The following is a 14,489-nucleotide window of genomic DNA, read 5'->3' as shown; positions in this document are numbered from 1 at the left end:
CCGAAATAACACCATTCGAATTGAAATAAGCCCAATCGAAGCTTATTCGTCTTCTTTCTACGCATATGGAAGCGAAAAGACGGTCTTTTGTTATTTTGGTCTCATTACATACAGTTTGCTATTTTTGGGTAAATGTGCATTAACACCAAAGAACACGACTTTGCAATGAGCGAAATGAAAGATTCTTCTTTCTATGTAGATGGAACCCAAAACAATCTGTTTTGCTTTGTTTATGCTTATGACACTTCGCTTTGCAGTTTCTGGGTGAATGAACACCGAAAGTGCAATCCAAGCTTCTTCTTCCTCTTTGTATTGAGATCGAACCAAAACACCTATGCTTGATTTGGGCTGATAACAAACATTTCACTATGCGATTTTTTTGTTGAATGTACATTCAAACCCCAAAAACACAAATTTCAAATAAGCCCAATGAGTGCGTTATCATCTTCTTTTTATGTAGATTGAACCCAAAATACCTTTTTGCTTTGGTTGGGGGTGATTCTGGTGCACACCGAAATAACACCATTTGAATTGAAATAAGCCCAATCGAAGCTTATTCGTCTTCTTTCTACGCATATGGAAGCGAAAAGACGGTCTTTTGTTATTTTGGTCTCATTACCTACAGTTTGCTATTTTTGGGTAAATGTGCATTAACACCAGAGAACACGACTTTGAAATGAGCGAAATGCAAGATTCTTCTTTCTATGTAGATGGAACCCAAAACAATCTGTTTTGCTTTGTTTATGCTTATGACACTTCGCTTTGCTGTTTGTGGGTGAATGAACACCGAAAGTGCAATCTAAGCTTCTTCTTCCTCTTTGCATTGAGATCGAAGCAAAACACCTATGCTTGATTTGGGCTGATAACAAACATTTCACTATGCGATTTTTTTGTTGAATGTACATTCAACAAAAACACCAATTTGAAATGAGCCCAATCAGAGCGTTATCATCTTCTTTTTATGTAGATTGAACCCAAAATACCTTTTTGCTTTGGTTGGGGGTGATTCTGGTGCACACCGAAATAACACCATTCGAATTGAAAGAAGCCAAATCGAAGCTTATTCGTCTTCTTTCTATGCATAAGGAAGCGAAAAGACGGTCTTTTGTTATTTTGGTCTCATTACATACAGTGTGCTATTTTTGGGTAAATGTGCATTAACACCAGAGAACACGACTTTGAAATGAGCGAAATGCAAGATTCTTCTTTCTATGTAGATGGAACCCAAAACAATCTGTTTTGCTTTGTTTACGCTTATGACACTTCGCTTTGCAGTTTCTGGGTGAATGAACACCGAAAGTGCAATCCAAGCTTCTTCTTCCTCTTTGTATTGAGATCGAACCAAAACACCTATGCTTGATTTGGGCTGATAACAAACATTTCACTATGCGATTTTTTTGTTGAATGTACATTCAAACCCCAAAAACACCAATTTGAAATGAGCCCAATGTGCGTTATCATCTTCTTTTTATGTAGATTGAACCCAAAATACCTTTTTGCTTTGGTTGGGGGTGATTCTGGTGCACACCGAAATAACACCATTCGAATTGAAATAAGCCAAATCGAAGCTTATTCGTCTTCTTTCTACGCATATGGAAGCGAAAAGACGGTCTTTTGTTATTTTGGTCTCATTACATACAGTTTGCTATTTTGGGGTAAATGTGCATTAACACCAGAGAACACGACTTTGAAATGAGCGAAATGCAAGATTCTTCTTTCTATGTAGATGGAACCCAAAACAATCTGTTTTGCTTTGTTTATGCTTATGACACTTCGCTTTGCAGTTTCTGGGTGAATGAACACCGAAAGTGCAATCCAAGCTTATTGCTCCTCTTTCTATTGAAATGAACCAAAACACCTATGCTTGATTTGGGCTGATAACAAACATTTCACTATGCGATTTTTTTGTTGAATGTACATTCAACAAAAACACCAATTTGAAATGAGCCCAATCAGAGCGTTATCATCTTCTTTTTATGTAGATTGAACCCAAAATACCGTTTTGCTTTGGTTGGGGGTGATTCTGGTGCACACCGAAATAACACCATTCGAATTGAAAGAAGCCCAATCGAAGCTGATTCGTCTTCTTTCTACGCATATGGAAGCGAAAAGACGGTCTTTTGTTATTTTGGTCTCATTACCTACAGTTTGCTATTTTTGGGTAAATGTGCATTAACACCAAAGAGCACGACTTTGAAATGAGCGAAATGCAAGATTCTTCTTTCTATGTAGATGGAACCCAAAACAACCTGTTTTGCTTTGTTTATGCTTATGACACTTATGAACACCGAAAGTGCAATCCAAGCTTATTGCTCCTCTTTCTATTGAAATGAACCAAAACACCTATGCTTGATTTGGGCTGATAACAAACCTTTCACTATGCGATTTTTTTGTTGAATGTACATTCTAACACCAAAAACACCAATTTGAAATGAGCCCAAACAGAGCGTGATCATCTTCTTTTTATGTAGATTGAACCCAAAATACCTTTTTGATTTGGTTGGCGGTGATTCTGGTGCACACCGAAATAACACCATTCGAATTGAAAGAAGCCAAATCGAAGCTTATTCATCTTCTTTCTACGCATATGGAAGCGAAAAGACGGTCCTTTGTTATTTTGGTCTCATTACATACAGTTTGCTATTTTGGGGTAAATGTGCATTAACACCAAAGAGCACGACTTTGAAATGAGCGAAATGCAAGATTCTTCTTTCTATGTAGATGGAACCCAAAACAACCTGTTTGGCTTTGTTTATGCTTATGACACTTCGCTTTGCTGTTTGTGGGTGAATGAACACCGAAAGTGCAATCCAAGCTTATTGCTCCTCTTTCTATTGAAATGAACCAAAACACCTATGCTTGATTTGGGCTGATAACAAACATTTCACTCTGCGATTTTTGGTTGAATGTGCATTCAAACCCCAAAAACACCAATTTCAAATAAGCCCAATGAGTGCGTTATCAACTTCTTTTTATGTAGATGGAAGCCAAAACACCGTTTTGCTTGGTTGGGGGTGATTCTGGTGCACACCGAAATAACACCATTCGAATTGAAATAAGCCCAATCGAAGCTTATTCGTCTTCTTTCTATGCATTTGGAAGCGAAAAGACGGTCTTTTGTTATTTTGGTCTCATTACATACAGTTTGCTATTTTTGGGTAAATGTGCATTAACACCAAAGAACACGACTTTGCAATGAGCGAAATGAAAGATTCTTCTTTCTACGTAGATGGAACCCAAAACAATCTGTTTTGCTTTGTTTATGCTTATGACACTTCGCTTTGCTGTTTGTGGGTGAATGAACACCGAAAGTGCAATCTAAGCTTCTTCTTCCTCTTTGCATTGAGATCGAACCAAAACACCTATGCTTGATTTGGGCTGATAACAAACATTTCACTATGCGATTTTTTTGTTGAATGTACATTCAACAAAAACACCAATTTGAAATGAGCCCAATCAGAGCGTTATCATCTTCTTTTTATGTAGATTGAACCCAAAATACCTTTTTGCTTTGGTTGGGGGTGATTCTGGTGCACGCCGAAATAACACCATTCGAATTGAAATAAGCCCAATCGAAGCTTATTCGTCTTCTTTCTACGCATATGGAAGCGAAAAGACGGTCTTTTGTTATTTTGGTCTCATTACATACAGTTTGCTATTTTTGGGTAAATGTGCATTAACACGAAAGAACACGACTTTGAAATGAGCGAAATGCAAGATTCTTCTTTCTATGTAGATGGAACTGAAAACAACCTGTCAGCGCTGCCCAAGGTCCCAACTCACACAAGACCAACGCTGCTTCTTGCTCAAGTTCAAAAGTCTTTATTGAAGTTCAGTCTCATTTCCAGACGTGCAGCGCGCAACGCTACATCTATCCGTCAGATCATAGAAGTCCCATCTGAATCTCCGCCCCCCTGACACCAGCTTAAGATTCTAGCTTTACTCCACCTCTTCCTCTGTTCCTTCTTTCTCTGGGTCCTTCTGCTAGTCGGAGTCTCTGCCCTCCGAGATTCTTCTGACGCTGATTCTCCCGACTCCTCCTCCCCCCTCTTTCGGGCTTTAGGACCTGGCTCCCAATCCGGGTTTTCTGCTGTCCCGCGCTCCTCCACATTTGAACTTGGCGCGCGCGCGCAGCCTCCCACTTTCCTTCTGACCGTTACACTTGTGTCACTGCTCCCCCTTTCGGGGAGGCTAGCTGGACCTGCCCTTCCCTCCGTCTCCCCACTCCCCGATGGAGGAGACGCTGGTCCTGACTCCCATGCCTCTTCTCCCCCACTGTGCTCTGGTGGGGGAACTGGCCCTACTTCTCCGCTAGTCCTTTGGGACTCCCCTCTGGTTCCCTGTTTATGGATCGTCCCCTCTGGGATTCGCCTCGCCCTTACCATAGGCGCCCCCTCCTGCGAATCTTCTGATTCGCTAGAGAAACTCATGGAATCTCTCGGTCCACTGTCATATTCCCCTACGCTCCCCTCTGATTCCTCTCCTCCGCTCTCTATTTGCTCTCTCCCCTGCTCTTCTGCTCCTGAGCCTCTGACACAACCTGTTTGGCTTTGTTTATGCTTATGACACTTCGCTTTCCTGTTTGTGGGTCAATGAACACCGAAAGTGCAATCCAAGCTTATTGCTCCTCTTTCTATTGAAATGAACCAAAACACCTATGCTTGATTTGGGCTGATAACAAACATCTCACTATGCGATTTTTTTGTTGAATGTACATTCTAACACCAAAAACACCAATTTGAAATGAGCCCAAACAGAGCGTGATCATCTTCTTTTTATGTAGATTGAACCCAAAATACCTTTTTGCTTTGGTTGGGGGTGATTCTGGTGCACACCGAAATAACACCATTCGAATTGAAAGAAGCCAAATCGAAGCTTATTCGTCTTCTTTCTATGCATAAGGAAGCGAAAAGACGGTCTTTTGTTATTTTGGTCTCATTACATACAGTTTGCTATTTTTGGGTAAATGTGCATTAACACCAAAGAACACGACTTTGCAATGAGCGAAATGAAAGATTCTTCTTTCTATGTAGATGGAACCCAAAACAATCTGTTTTGCTTTGTTTATGCTTATGACACTTCGCTTTGCAGTTTCTGGGTGAATGAACACCGAAAGTGCAATCCAAGCTTCTTCTTCCTCTTTGTATTGAGATCGAACCAAAACACCTATGCTTGATTTGGGCTGATAACAAACATTTCACTCTGCGATTTTTTTGTTGAATGTACATTCAAACCCCAAAAACACCAATTTCAAATAAGCCCAATGAGTGCGTTATCATCTTCTTTTTATGTAGATTGAACCCAAAATACCTTTTTGCTTTGGTTGGGGGTGATTCTGGTGCACACCGAAATAACACCATTCGAATTGAAATAAGCCCAATCGAAGCTTATTCGTCTTCTTTCTACGCATATGGAAGCGAAAAGACGGTCTTTTGTTATTTTGGTCTCATTACATACAGTTTGCTATTTTTGGGTAAATGTGCATTAACACCAGAGAACACGACTTTGAAATGAGCGAAATGCAAGATTCTTCTTTCTATGTAGATGGAACCCAAAACAATCTGTTTTGCTTTGTTTATGCTTATGACACTTCGCTTTGCAGTTTCTGGGTGAATGAACACCGAAAGTGCAATCCAAGCTTCTTCTTCCTCTATGTATTGAGATCGAACCAAAACACCTATGCTTGATTTGGGCTGATAACAAACATTTCACTCTGCGATTTTTTTGTTGAATGTACATTCAAACCCCAAAAACACCAATTTCAAATAAGCCCAATGAGTGCGTTATCATCTTCTTTTTATGTAGATTGAACCCAAAATACCTTTTTGCTTTGGTTGGGGGTGATTCTGGTGCACACCGAAATAACACCATTCGAATTGAAATAAGCCCAATCGAAGCTTATTCGTCTTCTTTCTACGCATATGGAAGCGAAAAGACGGTCTTTTGTTATTTTGGTCTCATTACATACAGTTTGCTATTTTGGGGTAAATGTGCATTAACACCAGAGAACACGACTTTGAAATGAGCGAAATGCAAGATTCTTCTTTCTATGTAGATGGAACCCAAAACAATCTGTTTTGCTTTGTTTATGCTTATGACACTTCGCTTTGCAGTTTCTGGGTGAATGAACACCGAAAGTGCAATCCAAGCTTCTTCTTCCTCTATGTATTGAGATCGAACCAAAACACCTATGCTTGATTTGGGCTGATAACAAACATTTCACTCTGCGATTTTTTTGTTGAATGTACATTCAAACCCCAAAAACACCAATTTCAAATAAGCCCAATGAGTGCGTTATCATCTTCTTTTTATGTAGATTGAACCCAAAATACCTTTTTGCTTTGGTTGGGGGTGATTCTGGTGCACACCGAAATAACACCATTCGAATTGAAATAAGCCCAATCGAAGCTTATTCGTCTTCTTTCTACGCATATGGAAGCGAAAAGACGGTCTTTTGTTATTTTGGTCTCATTACATACAGTTTGCTATTTTGGGGTAAATGTGCATTAACACCAAAGAACACGACTTTGCAATGAGCGAAATGAAAGATTCTTCTTTCTATGTAGATGGAACCCAAAACAATCTGTTTTGCTTTGTTTATGCTTATGACACTTCGCTTTGCAGTTTCTGGGTGAATGAACACCGAAAGTGCAATCCAAGCTTCTTCTTCCTCTTTGTATTGAGATCGAACCAAAACACCTATGCTTGATTTGGGCTGATAACAAACATTTCACTATGCGATTTTTTTGTTGAATGTACATTCAAACCCCAAAAACACAAATTTCAAATAAGCCCAATGAGTGCGTTATCATCTTCTTTTTATGTAGATTGAACCCAAAATAGCTTTTTGCTTTGGTTGGGGGTGATTCTGGTGCACGCCGAAATAACACCATTCGAATTGAAAGAAGCCCAATCGAAGCTTATTCGTCTTCTTTCTACGCATATGGAAGCGAAAAGACGGTCTTTTGTTATTTTGGTCTCATTACATACAGTTTGCTATTTTTGGGTAAATGTGCATTAACACGAAAGAACACGACTTTGAAATGAGCGAAATGCAAGATTCTTCTTTCTATGTAGATGGAACCGAAAACAACCTGTTTGGCTTTGTTTACGCTTATGACACTTCGCTTTCCTGTTTGTGGGTCAATGAACACCGAAAGTGCAATCCAAGCTTCTTCTTCCTCTATGTATTGAGATCGAACCAAAACACCTATGCTTGATTTGGGCTGATAACAAACATTTCACTCTGCGATTTTTTTGTTGAATGTACATTCAAACCCCAAAAACACCAATTTGAAATGAGCCCAAACAGAGCGTGATCATCTTCTTTTTATGTAGATTGAACCCAAAATACCTTTTTGCTTTGGTTGGGGGTGATTCTGGTGCACACCGAAATAACACCATTCGAATTGAAAGAAGCCAAATCGAAGCTTATTCGTCTTCTTTCTACGCATATGGAAGCGAAAAGACGGTCTTTTGTTATTTTGGTCTCATTACATACAGTTTGCTATTTTTGGGTAAATGTGCATTAACACCAAAGAACACGACTTTGCAATGAGCGAAATGCAAGATTCTTCTTTCTATGTAGATGGAACCGAAAACAATCTGTTTTGCTTTGTTTATGCTTATGACACTTATGAACACCGAAAGTGCAATCCAAGCTTATTGCTCCTCTTTCTATTGAAATGAACCAAAACACCTATGCTTGATTTGGGCTGATAACAAACCTTTCACTATGCGATTTTTTTGTTGAATGTACATTCTAACACCAAAAACACCAATTTGAAATGAGCCCAAACAGAGCGTGATCATCTTCTTTTTATGTAGATTGAACCCAAAATACCTTTTTGATTTGGTTGGGGGTGATTCTGGTGCACACCGAAATAACACCATTCGAATTGAAAGAAGCCAAATCGAAGCTTATTCGTCTTCTTTCTACGCATATGGAAGCGAAAAGACGGTCCTTTGTTATATTGGTCTCATTACATACAGTTTGCTATTTTGGGGTAAATGTGCATTAACACCAAAGAGCACGACTTTGAAATGAGCGAAATGCAAGATTCTTCTTTCTATGTAGATGGAACCCAAAACAACCTGTTTGGCTTTGTTTATGCTTATGACACTTCGCTTTGCTATTTGTGGGTGAATGAACACCGAAAGTGCAATCCAAGCTTATTGCTCCTCTTTCTATTGAAATGAACCAAAACACCTATGCTTGATTTGGGCTGATAACAAACCTTTCACTATGCGATTTTTTTGTTGAATGTACATTCTAACACCAAAAACACCAATTTGAAATGAGCCCAAACAGAGCGTGATCATCTTCTTTTTATGTAGATTGAACCCAAAATACCTTTTTGATTTGGTTGGGGGTGATTCTGGTGCACACCGAAATAACACCATTCGAATTGAAAGAAGCCAAATCGAAGCTTATTCGTCTTCTTTCTACGCATATGGAAGCGAAAAGACGGTCCTTTGTTATATTGGTCTCATTACATACAGTTTGCTATTTTGGGGTAAATGTGCATTAACACCAAAGAGCACGACTTTGAAATGAGCGAAATGCAAGATTCTTCTTTCTATGTAGATGGAACCCAAAACAACCTGTTTGGCTTTGTTTATGCTTATGACACTTCGCTTTGCAGTTTCTGGGTGAATGAACACCGAAAGTGCAATCCAAGCTTCTTCTTCCTCTTTGTATTGAGATCGAACCAAAACACCTATGCTTGATTTGGGCTGATAACAAACATTTCACTATGCGATTTTTTTGTTGAATGTACATTCAAACCCCCAAAACACCAATTTCAAATAAGCCCAATGAGTGCGTTATCATCTTCTTTTTATGTAGATTGAACCCAAAATACCTTTTTGCTTTGGTTGGGGGTGATTCTGGTGCACGCCGAAATAACACCATTCGAATTGAAATAAGCCCAATCGAAGCTTATTCGTCTTCTTTCTACGCATATGGAAGCGAAAAGACGGTCTTTTGTTATTTTGGTCTCATTACATACAGTTTGCTATTTTTGGGTAAATGTGCATTAACACGAAAGAACACGACTTTGAAATGAGCGAAATGCAAGATTCTTCTTTCTATGTAGATGGAACCGAAAACAACCTGTTTGGCTTTGTTTATGCTTATGACACTTCGCTTTCCTGTTTGTGGGTCAATGAACACCGAAAGTGCAATCCAAGCTTATTGCTCCTCTTTCTATTGAAATGAACCAAAACACCTATGCTTGATTTGGGCTGATAACAAACATCTCACTATGCGATTTTTTTGTTGAATGTACATTCTAACACCAAAAACACCAATTTGAAATGAGCCCAATCAGAGCGTTATCATCTTCTTTTTATGTAGATTGAACCCAAAATAGCTTTTTGCTTTGGTTGGGGGTGATTCTGGTGCACGCCGAAATAACACCATTCGAATTGAAAGAAGCCAAATCGAAGCTTATTCGTCTTCTTTCTACGCATATGGAAGCGAAAAGACGGTCTTTTGTTATTTTGGTCTCATTACATACAGTTTGCTATTTTTGGGTAAATGTGCATTAACACCAAAGAACACGACTTTGAAATGAGCGAAATGCAAGATTCTTCTTTCTATGTAGATGGAACCGAAAACAACCTGTTTGGCTTTGTTTATGCTTATGACACTTATGAACACCGAAAGTGCAATCCAAGCTTATTGCTCCTCTTTCTATTGAAATGAACCAAAACACCTATGCTTGATTTGGGCTGATAACAAACATTTCACTATGCGATTTTTTTGTTGAATGTACATTCTAACACCAAAAACACCAATTTGAAATGAGCCCAAACAGAGCGTGATCATCTTCTTTTTATGTAGATTGAACCCAAAATACCTTTTTGCTTTGGTTGGGGGTGATTCTGGTGCACACCGAAATAACACCATTCGAATTGAAAGAAGCCAAATCGAAGCTTATTCGTCTTCTTTCTATGCATAAGGAAGCGAAAAGACGGTCTTTTGTTATTTTGGTCTCATTACATACAGTGTGCTATTTTTGGGTAAATGTGCATTAACACCAAAGAACACGACTTTGAAATGAGCGAAATGAAAGATTCTTCTTTCTATGTAGATGGAACCCAAAACAATCTGTTTTGCTTTGTTTACGCTTATGACACTTCGCTTTGCAGTTTCTGGGTGAATGAACACCGAAAGTGCAATCCAAGCTTCTTCTTCCTCTTTGTATTGAGATCGAACCAAAACACCTATGCTTGATTTGGGCTGATAACAAACATTTCACTATGCGATTTTTTTGTTGAATGTACATTCAAACCCCAAAAACACCAATTTGAAATGAGCCCAATGTGCGTTATCATCTTCTTTTTATGTAGATTGAACCCAAAATACCTTTTTGCTTTGGTTGGGGGTGATTCTGGTGCACACCGAAATAACACCATTCGAATTGAAAGAAGCCAAATCGAAGCTTATTCGTCTTCTTTCTATGCATAAGGAAGCGAAAAGACGGTCTTTTGTTATTTTGGTCTCATTACATACAGTGTGCTATTTTTGGGTAAATGTGCATTAACACCAAAGAACACGACTTTGAAATGAGCGAAATGAAAGATTCTTCTTTCTATGTAGATGGAACCCAAAACAATCTGTTTTGCTTTGTTTACGCTTATGACACTTCGCTTTGCAGTTTCTGGGTGAATGAACACCGAAAGTGCAATCCAAGCTTCTTCTTCCTCTTTGTATTGATATCGAACCAAAACACCTATGCTTGATTTGGGCTGATAACAAACATTTCACTATGCGATTTTTTTGTTGAATGTACATTCAAACCCCAAAAACACCAATTTGAAATGAGCCCAATGTGCGTTATCATCTTCTTTTTATGTAGATTGAACCCAAAATACCTTTTTGCTTTGGTTGGGGGTGATTCTGGTGCACACCGAAATAACACCATTCGAATTGAAATAAGCCCAATCGAAGCTTATTCGTCTTCTTTCTACGCATATGGAAGCGAAAAGACGGTCTTTTGTTATTTTGGTCTCATTACATACAGTTTGCTATTTTGGGGTAAATGTGCATTAACACCAGAGAACACGACTTTGAAATGAGCGAAATGCAAGATTCTTCTTTCTATGTAGATGGAACCCAAAACAATCTGTTTTGCTTTGTTTATGCTTATGACACTTCGCTTTGCAGTTTCTGGGTGAATGAACACCGAAAGTGCAATCCAAGCTTATTGCTCCTCTTTCTATTGAAATGAACCAAAACACCTATGCTTGATTTGGGCTGATAACAAACATTTCACTATGCGATTTTTTTGTTGAATGTACATTCAACAAAAACACCAATTTGAAATGAGCCCAATCAGAGCGTTATCATCTTCTTTTTATGTAGATTGAACCCAAAATACCGTTTTGCTTTGGTTGGGGGTGATTCTGGTGCACACCGAAATAACACCATTCGAATTGAAAGAAGCCCAATCGAAGCTGATTCGTCTTCTTTCTACGCATATGGAAGCGAAAAGACGGTCTTTTGTTATTTTGGTCTCATTACCTACAGTTTGCTATTTTTGGGTAAATGTGCATTAACACCAAAGAGCACGACTTTGAAATGAGCGAAATGCAAGATTCTTCTTTCTATGTAGATGGAACCGAAAACAACCTGTTTGGCTTTGTTTATGCTTATGACACTTCGCTTTCCTGTTTGTGGGTCAATGAACACCGAAAGTGCAATCCAAGCTTATTGCTCCTCTTTCTATTGAAATGAACCAAAACACCTATGCTTGATTTGGGCTGATAACAAACCTTTCACTATGCGATTTTTTTGTTGAATGTACATTCTAACACCAAAAACACCAATTTGAAATGAGCCCAAACAGAGCGTGATCATCTTCTTTTTATGTAGATTGAACCCAAAATACCTTTTTGATTTGGTTGGGGGTGATTCTGGTGCACACCGAAATAACACCATTCGAATTGAAAGAAGCCAAATCGAAGCTTATTCGTCTTCTTTCTACGCATATGGAAGCGAAAAGACGGTCCTTTGTTATATTGGTCTCATTACATACAGTTTGCTATTTTGGGGTAAATGTGCATTAACACCAAAGAGCACGACTTTGAAATGAGCGAAATGCAAGATTCTTCTTTCTATGTAGATGGAACCCAAAACAACCTGTTTGGCTTTGTTTATGCTTATGACACTTCGCTTTGCAGTTTCTGGGTGAATGAACACCGAAAGTGCAATCCAAGCTTCTTCTTCCTCTTGGTATTGAGATCGAACCAAAACACCTATGCTTGATTTGGGCTGATAACAAACATTTCACTATGCGATTTTTTTGTTGAATGTACATTCAAACCCCCAAAACACCAATTTCAAATAAGCCCAATGAGTGCGTTATCATCTTCTTTTTATGTAGATTGAACCCAAAATACCTTTTTGCTTTGGTTGGGGGTGATTCTGGTGCACACCGAAATAACACCATTCGAATTGAAATAAGCCCAATCGAAGCTTATTCGTCTTCTTTCTACGCATATGGAACGCGAAAAGACGGTCTTTTGTTATTTTGGTCTCATTACATACAGTTTGCTATTTTTGGGTAAATGTGCATTAACACCAGAGAACACGACTTTGAAATGAGCGAAATGCAAGATTCTTCTTTCTATGTAGATGGAACCCAAAACAATCTGTTTTGCTTTGTTTATGCTTATGACACTTCGCTTTGCTGTTTGTGGGTGAATGAACACCGAAAGTGCAATCTAAGCTTCTTCTTCCTCTTTGCATTGAGATCGAACCAAAACACCTATGCTTGATTTGGGCTGATAACAAACATTTCACTATGCGATTTTTTTGTTGAATGTACATTCAACAAAAACACCAATTTGAAATGAGCCCAATCAGAGCGTTATCATCTTTTTATGTAGATTGAACCCAAAATACCTTTTTGCTTTGGTTGGGGGTGATTCTGGTGCACGCCGAAATAACACCATTCGAATTGAAATAAGCCCAATCGAAGCTTATTCGTCTTCTTTCTACGCATATGGAAGCGAAAAGACGGTCTTTTGTTATTTTGGTCTCATTACATACAGTTTGCTATTTTTGGGTAAATGTGCATTAACACCAAAGAACACGACTTTGAAATGAGCGAAATGCAAGATTCTTCTTTCTATGTAGATGGAACCGAAAACAATCTGTTTTGCTTTGTTTATGCTTATGACACTTATGAACACCGAAAGTGCAATCCAAGCTTATTGCTCCTCTTTCTATTGAAATGAACCAAAACACCTATGCTTGATTTGGGCTGATAACAAACATTTCACTATGCGATTTTTTTGTTGAATGTACATTCTAACACCAAAAACACCAATTTGAAATGAGCCCAAACAGAGCGTGATCATCTTCTTTTTATGTAGATTGAACCCAAAATACCTTTTTGCTTTGGTTGGGGGTGATTCTGGTGCACACCGAAATAACACCATTCGAATTGAAAGAAGCCAAATCGAAGCTTATTCGTCTTCTTTCTATGCATAAGGAAGCGAAAAGACGGTCTTTTGTTATTTTGGTCTCATTACATACAGTGTGCTATTTTTGGGTAAATGTGCATTAACACCAAAGAACACGACTTTGAAATGAGCGAAATGAAAGATTCTTCTTTCTATGTAGATGGAACCCAAAACAATCTGTTTTGCTTTGTTTACGCTTATGACACTTCGCTTTGCAGTTTCTGGGTGAATGAACACCGAAAGTGCAATCCAAGCTTCTTCTTCCTCTTTGTATTGAGATCGAACCAAAACACCTATGCTTGATTTGGGCTGATAACAAACATTTCACTATGCGATTTTTTTGTTGAATGTACATTCAAACCCCAAAAACACCAATTTGAAATGAGCCCAATGTGCGTTATCATCTTCTTTTTATGTAGATTGAACCCAAAATACCTTTTTGCTTTGGTTGGGGGTGATTCTGGTGCACACCGAAATAACACCATTCGAATTGAAAGAAGCCAAATCGAAGCTTATTCGTCTTCTTTCTATGCATAAGGAAGCGAAAAGACGGTCTTTTGTTATTTTGGTCTCATTACATACAGTGTGCTATTTTTGGGTAAATGTGCATTAACACCAAAGAACACGACTTTGAAATGAGCGAAATGAAAGATTCTTCTTTCTATGTAGATGGAACCCAAAACAATCTGTTTTGCTTTGTTTACGCTTATGACACTTCGCTTTGCAGTTTCTGGGTGAATGAACACCGAAAGTGCAATCCAAGCTTCTTCTTCCTCTTTGTATTGATATCGAACCAAAACACCTATGCTTGATTTGGGCTGATAACAAACATTTCACTATGCGATTTTTTTGTTGAATGTACATTCAAACCCCAAAAACACCAATTTGAAATGAGCCCAATGTGCGTTATCATCTTCTTTTTATGTAGATTGAACCCAAAATACCTTTTTGCTTTGGTTGGGGGTGATTCTGGTGCACACCGAAATAACACCATTCGAATTGAAATAAGCCCA

Source organism: Podarcis raffonei, chromosome 13 (genome assembly GCF_027172205.1).
Source record: "Podarcis raffonei isolate rPodRaf1 chromosome 13, rPodRaf1.pri, whole genome shotgun sequence".
In the NCBI taxonomy this organism is placed as follows: domain Eukaryota; kingdom Metazoa; phylum Chordata; class Lepidosauria; order Squamata; family Lacertidae; genus Podarcis; species Podarcis raffonei.
The sequence above is the reverse complement of the archived record's forward strand: the minus strand, read 5'-3'. Positions refer to the sequence as shown.